Source organism: Zingiber officinale, chromosome 5A, assembly GCF_018446385.1.
Source record: "Zingiber officinale cultivar Zhangliang chromosome 5A, Zo_v1.1, whole genome shotgun sequence".
Lineage (NCBI taxonomy): Eukaryota > Viridiplantae > Streptophyta > Magnoliopsida > Zingiberales > Zingiberaceae > Zingiber > Zingiber officinale.
The window spans coordinates 80,796,013-80,804,037 of NC_055994.1; positions in this window are offsets into that span (position 1 = coordinate 80,796,013).

The following is an 8,025-nucleotide window of genomic DNA, read 5'->3' on the forward strand; positions in this document are numbered from 1 at the left end:
GTGTTGGTTAATTTAAAATAGTATTGTTTGAGGAATCAATATTATTCTAAATTTAGAGTTCTGACCAAAAGTTATTTGTGATTCTTAGGATGACTTTCAACCCACTGTCCATCATACTTCAACAAAATAGACTTACTGGACCTAATTACATAGATTGGAAAAGGAACCTAGACATTGTCCTTACTGCTGAAAGCTATAAATTTGTACTGACTAAGCCTTGTCCTGAAGCACCTACTGGTGAATCTACCCAAGAGGAGATTGAATATCATAGGAAATGGGTAAAAGCAGATGAGATGGCGCGGTGTTACATTTTGGCTTCAATGTCAAATGTATTGCAACATCAGCATTAAGATTTACCAACAGCCTATGATATTATGAACAATCTCAAGGAACTCTTTGGTCATCAGGATAAGGCTTCTAGACAAGAAGCCATGAGAAAAATAATGATAGCCACCATGCAAGAGGGTACTCTTGTGAGGGATCATATCCTAAAAATGATGGCTTATCTGAACGAGATACAGATCCTTGGAGGAGAAATTGATGGGGAAACACAGATCGATATGATCCTCCAAACACTACCTAGAAGTTTTGAGCAATTCCGCCTGAATTACAATATGAAGAAAAGGGTATATTCATTGGTGGAACTACTGACAGAACTTCATGCAGCAGAAGGATTGTTTCGTCACAACTCTCATATTCACTATGTTGAAAATGGTTCTACTTCTAAGCCGAAAGGAAAGAAGAAGAAGAAACAAGTTGGTTCAGCAAAGAAAGTGAATAAATCTCAGAGTACAAGACCTAAAGCTGCAATGAAGAAGCCGAAGGGCAAGTGCTTCATCTGCAAGCAGTTAGGGCATTGGAAGGCGGACTGTCCTCGTAGGAATCAGAACAACAAAGGTATATCTCATGCTCTAGTTGTTGAAACATGTTTAGCGGTGTTATCTACCAGCACCTGGTGTGTAGATACGGGAGCCACTGATCATGTCTGCAATTCCTTGCAGGGGTTCCAGGAAACCCGACAACTATCTGAAGGAGAGATTACCATCTACATGGGCAATGCTACTAAGGTGGCAGCTGTTGCAGTGGGAGACATCTACTTATCTTTTAGTAGAAATAAAAATTTGGTTTTAAGAAATTGTCTTTATGTACCCAGTTTTAGAAAGAATTTAATTTCAGTTTCTAAACTGTTTTTAGATGGATATTCAGTTTCCTTTAGTAACGATGTAGTTATTAAGAGAAATAAAGTGATTATCTGTTCTGGTACATTAGTTGGCAATTTATATATTTTAAATCCAATTTCTCCCACAAAGCAAAACATGAAAATTTACAACTCATCTTCTAACTCAAATAAGAGAAAAGAACCTTCGGAAATGAACCAAGCATATCTTTGGCATCTAAGGCTTGGTCATATTAACTTAAGTAGGATTCAGAGGCTAATAGCCGATGGACTTTTGGGTTCATTAGAGTTGGAAAATTTTTCAACTTATGAATCTTGCTTGGAAGGTAAAATGACCAAGAGGTCGTTCAAGGCCAAGGGGTATAGAGCCAAAGAAGTGTTAGAATTGGTTCATTCTGATTTGTGTGGTCCTATGTCTGCCCAGGCAAGAGGTGGTTTTGAATATTTTGTCTCTTTTATAGATGATTATTCAAGATACGGATACATTTACCTAATGCGCCACAAGTCCGAGTGCTTTGATAAGTTCAAAGAATACAAGGCTGATGTGGAGAAACGACTAGATAAAAGTATCAAGACACTACGATCTGATCGTGGTGGCGAATACCTCTTAGGAGAGTTTAGGAATTACTTATCAAAGGCCGGGATTCAATCCCAATTGTCTGCACCTGGAACACCCCAACAGAATGGTGTAGCAGAACGAAGGAATAGGACTCTTATGGAGATGGTTAGATCAATGATGAGTTATTCAGAATTACCAAATTCGTTTTGGGAATATGCTCTGGAAACAGCAGTATACGTTCTGAACTTAGTACCTTCTAAATCAATTTCTTCTACTCCCACAGAATTGTGGAATGGGCGAAAACCCAGCCTAAGATATATTCGGATTTGGGGTAGTCTAGCACATGTGCTGAAACCAGATGCTGATAAGTTAGAATCTCATACAGAAATTCGAGTGTTTGTGGGATATCCCAAAGGAACGAAAGGAGGTTTATTTTATAGTCCTAAAGACCAGAAGGTCATTGTTAGCACCAATGCCCAGTTTTTAGAAGAAGACTATATAATGGATCACAAGCCCAGTAGTAAAGTTGTTTTAGAGGAACTAAGAGAGGACACGTCTACTTTAGTACCAACAGTACAAGATGAAGTACCACAAGAAACTGCAACACGTGTCACACATGATACACAACCACAGATAGTGCCTCGTCGTAGTGGGAGGGTTGTAAGGCAGCCTGAGATATTCATATTTTTGGGAGAGTCTTCGGACTTGATCCCGGGTAAACATGAACCTGATCCCCGGACATATGACGAAGCACTCCAAGATATAGATGCAGCATCTTGGCAAAAGGCGATGAATTCTGAAATAGAGTCTATGTACTCTAATAAGGTCTGGGAGCTTGTAGAACCACCTGATGGTGTAAAAGCCGTTGGATGCAAGTGGATCTACAAAAGGAAAAGAAGGACAGACGGGAAGGTAGAAACCTTCAAAGCTAGGCTTGTTGCGAAAGGGTACACTCAGAAAGAGGGAATCGATTATGAGGAAACCTTTTCACCGATAGCCATGCTTAAGTCTATCCGGATACTCTTATCCATTGCTGCTCATATGGATTATGAGATTTGGAAAATGGATGTCAAGATAGCTTTCCTTAATGGAAGTCTTGAAGAGAACATCCATATGAAGCAACCAGAAGGGTTCATTGAAAAAGGCAAACAACATCTAGTGTGCAAGCTCAATCGGTCCATTTATGGACTGAAGCAAGCTTCAAGATCTTGGAACATCCGGTTTAATGAAGTAATCCAGTCATATGGATTTATTCAAAGTCCGGATGAGTCTTGTGTATATAAGAAGTGTAACGGAAACGTGGTGGTATTTCTTGTACTATACGTAGATGATATTTTGTTAATTGGCAACAATGTCAAGGTATTATCAGACGTAAGGGTATGGTTGTCTAAACAATTTGATATGAAGGACTTAGGAGAGTGTGCACACATTCTTGGGATCAAAGTAATAAGGGATCGCAAGAAAAGAATGTTATGTCTGTCCCAAGCTTCATATATAGATACAATCCTTGCTCGTTTTAGCATGCAGGATTCCAAGAAAGGTTTCTTACCTTTTAGGCATGGAATAGCTCTATCTAAAGAGATGTCTCCAAAGACATCAAAGGAGATAGAAGACATGAAAACAGTTCCTTATGCTTCGGCTATAGGAAGCCTTATGTATGCAATGCTATGTAGGAGACCTGATATTTGTTTTGCCGTGGGCTTGGTCAGCAGATATCAGAGTAACCCTGGACAAGGACATTGGACTGCGGTAAAGCATATATTAAAGTACCTGAGAAGGACTAGAGATTATATGCTAGTTTACCAAGCAGACGATTTGCTCCCTGTGGGTTACACGGATTCAGATTTCCAATCAGATAGGGACAACAGTAAGTCTACATCAGACTATGTGTTTACTTTAGGAGGTGGAGCTATTTCATGGAGGAGTGTTAAGCAGAAATGCGTTTCAGACTCAACCATGGAAGCTGAGTATGTAGCAGCCTCTGAGGCAGCTAAAGAAGCAGTATGGCTCAAGAACTTTCTAATGGACTTAGATGTGATTCCTGGTTTGCCCAAAATCATCACAATTTATTGTGATAATAGCGGTGCAGTTGCAAACTCAAAGGAATCACGAGCTCATAAGGCAAGTAAACATATAGAGCGCAAGTACCACCTCATACGAGATATCGTGAAGCGAGGAGAAGTTGTCATCGCCAAGATTGCATCAGTGGATAACTTGGCAGATCCTTTCACTAAGGCCCTTCCAGCGAAAGCTTTTGATCGACATGTGGAGGGAATGAGAATCAGATGTATGGTAGAAGAAATGGCAGCTTAGTCATTAGTATAAGTGGGAGATTGTTGGAGTGTATACTGAAAGCCTAAGCTTTTGTAAACATTTGTTTTGAATAAAGAATCACATTTGGTCAAATAATCTACATTTGTTTGTAGTTGTTCAATTAATTTATATAGTAGATAACATAGTATGTGGTGTCATATGCAGAAGATAATGTTATCAGTACCTTATAAATTATAAACAGTTGCTCACGACCAAAATGGAAAGGAACAAATCATTAGAAGGTCGTAGTGTAATTAGGTATTAGTTTATCTTGACTATATAATTACACTAGTACACTCAGAGTGTATTGAGTAGGACCATTTGAGGTCATTTCTTTTATACTGACTTTATAAAGGAACAAAGACCTCAGTTATTATGGAAGTGTGTGCTCTTAATCCTAATATAATAACAAGCACATATATTTGATATTTATTTCTTTAATTTATCAATGGGTGAGATTTAGTTCGATGAATCAATAAGCCCGATAAGTTGGGAAATGATATCACTTATAGTGTGTGTTGTTGATTATAGAAGGAAACTGTGTCCTAGAGATACTAGGTTGATAATGTCCCCAAGAGGAGCTCATAAGGATTGTCATGTTAAACTCTGCAGGTGGACTTAGTCCGACATGACGATAAGGTTGAGTGGTACTACTCTTGGACTAAGATATTAATTAAATGAGTTGTCAGTAACTCACTTAATTAGTGGACATTCGATATCTTAAACACAGGGAGACTAACACACTCATAATAAGAAGGAGCCCAAAATGTAATTTGGGATTGGTGCGGTAGTTCAATAATAGTTCTCTAGTGGAATGAATTATTATTGATAAAATTAAGTTGTGTGTTCGGGGCGAACACGGGATGCTTAATTTTATCGGGAGACCAAAACCAATTCCTCCTCTCGGTCCCTATCGTAGCCTCTTATTTATAGAGTATTATACCCACCTATACCCACCTTCTATACCCACCTAAAGGGGGCCGACCAAGCTAGCTTGGAATCAAGCTAGGGCCGGCCTAAGCATGGTTTAGGGTGGCCGACCCTAGCTTGAACCCAAGCTAGAGGGGGCCGACCATAATTAAATTAAAAAAGAATTTTAATTTTGATTTTTATTATGTGGAAGATATAATTTATTAAAGAGAATTAAAATTAAAATATCTCTCTTAAAATGATCTACAAAAGATTAAAGAAAGAGATTAGATCTCTTTCCTTATTTGTAGATTGGAAAGATATTTTATTTTCTCTTTAAAAATTATTCACATGTTGAAAAATTAAAATTATAGAAATTTCTTTTTATCAACCATGAAGGGATTTTTGAAGAGAAATTTTATTTTTTAAAATTTCCGGAAACAAATTAGGAAGTTTTAATTTGTTGATTGAAACTTGTCTAATTTGTCTCTCTTGGTGTGGCCGACCATTAAGAGTTTAATTGGGAAATTTTATTTTATTTTTCTCAATTAAATCATGTCAAGGAAATTAAGGAAATTTTATTGTAATTAAATTTCCTAATTTACCAAGACTAAGGAATATAAAAGAGGGGGTTGGGGTGCCTTCATGAGTACAACCTCTATTATTTTTCTCCCTCTCTTATTCCTTGGTGTGGCCGGCCAACCTCTCTTCCCCTCTTCTTCTTTGTGGTGGCCGAACCTTTCTCTTGGCTTGGAGCTCTTGTGGTGGCCGGATACTACTTGGAGAAGAAGAAGAAGAAGGAGAGAAAGTTTGCATCCCTTGGAGCTTGGTTGGTGTTTTTTTCTCTTCTTCCTTGGTGAAGCTTTCTTGTTTTGGACGAACCTAGCTAGGAGGAGAAGAAGGTGTTTGGTGGTTTCTCATCTCGGAAGATCGTTGCCCACACAACGTCCGAGGTTAGAAGAGGAATACAGTAGAAGATCAAGAGGTCTTTCTAAAAGGTATAACTAGTAATTTTTCTTTCCGCATCATACTAGTTATTTTTGGAAATAATACCAAATACAAGAGGCTTACGATTCTAGTATTTCGAATATGTTTTTCGATGTTGTGTTTTTTTGATTTATTTTTCCTTGTGATTTGATTGTTCTTTTCGGTTAACCTAAAGTTATTTTAGGAAATTAAATATTAGCTTTCCATAAAAGGTTTTGTCTAGTCGGTGGTGGTTGCTCCCATATCCAAGAAGGTCATGTGCCTCGCCACGTCAGTACTGGGAACCAATTATGGAAATTAATATTTAATGGAATTAATAACTTAAGGTGATTTGGATCGAACGTGTTAAGTTCTGCAGGAGATCCAAGTCTAAACCTAAAAGAACAAATAGATTAAGTTTTGGATCAAACGTGTTAAGTTCCGCAGGCGATCCAAAATTTAATTTAAAAGAACACATGGTAGCTAGGAAAAGGTTCAGACCTTTGTACAAAATTTTTGTACAGTGGAACCTCTAGGTTTTCCGAGTAGCAACCAACAGGACCCTCTCCGAGCCCATGGACCACTAACGTGGTTCGGCCACTCGTCCAAGCACCTGGAGCAACTTCGGGGGCCCGAACCATAGGGTGCCAGGCCAGGCACCCTCTCGGGGCCGCCTCTGCGATGAACCCTATATGAGCGCTCGAACCACCATTTTTTGTCAAGTCCTTTTTTTGCAAAATAGGGTTAGGCCAAGTAATATATAAAGAATGATAAGTTTTGGCAACCTTCAGACTGTCAAGTCCTTACTTTGAGTTTCGTTGAAACTCTAGGTCTGACCAACGTCTACTGTTTCCTCTTCGGGGAATGTTTTCTCACTTACTTCTCTTAAGCGAGATTACCTTTTTCTAGACCGATCTTCTAGACCGTCTGGACTTTTGCTTACCGTACGTAACCTCAGGACTTCATGCTGGACATCCCATCCCCGACCCGGCCAGTCTTCTATCCGGTGTTTGCCACCCCTAAGATTTTCACCTAGCATCATCGTTTCTAGGATTTTGTCCAATTCCCTTGACCCGCCAAGACTGTTGGGTTTTTCGGGCCGCGAAAACCGCTTTTCGCGTCGCGGAAATCCCAAAACCCCCAGCCACGGATCCGTGCGAAGTAAAGACTTTCGAAAGCATACGAGTATGAGTTTACAAAACTAGATCTACACTAGATAAGAGCGTTACCCTCGATGCTGGTCTCATCACAGCTTCCTGATAGGTGGTAGGCTCATCCTCTATGAGCATAACGTCATCATGGTCAAACAAGAGAAATGAGTATCTCTCAGGCTGACGACGTACCCTATCAGACCTGCAAAGAGGTAGGTCTACTTGAACTGGTTGTTGTTCCTCAACTCCTTTTGGAACAACATTATCCACAACACTTTGTGGTTCCAGTTCTACTTCCATCGAGGCTTCAGTGCTATTGTTCGCATTTTGAATTTCTTCAAGATCGAACGTACTCCCACTAATCTTTCTAGAAACAAAATCCCTTTCTAGAAAGACTCTAGTCTTTGCCACAACTACCTTGTGCTGACTGGGAATGTAGAAGTAATATCCCTTCGTTTCCTTGGGATATCCAATGAAATAGCACTTGTCGGATTTGGATCCTAACTTGTCTGAGACTTGACGTCGAACGTAAGTCTCACAACCCCAAATCCTCATGAAAGACACTTGGACATCTCTCCCAGGCCATATCCTATATGGTGTCTTTATCACGGCCTTGGATGGAACTCGGTCGAGTATAAAAGCTGTCGTGTCTAGAGCATAGCCACAAAGGTATGTCGGAAGATCTATGTGACTCATCATAGATCGTGCCATATCTAATAGGGTACGATTCCTCCTTTCGGATACACCATTCCACTGTGGTGTTCCAGGAGGAGTGAGTTGGGATAGAATCCCACACTCAACTAGGTAGTCACGAAACTCATGGCTAAGGTATTCTCCACCTCGATCTGATCGAAGTATCTTAACACTCTTGCCAAGTTGGTTCTGTACTTCATTCTTGAATTCTTTGAACTTTTCAAAAGATTCTGACTTATGTGTCATTAAGTACACAT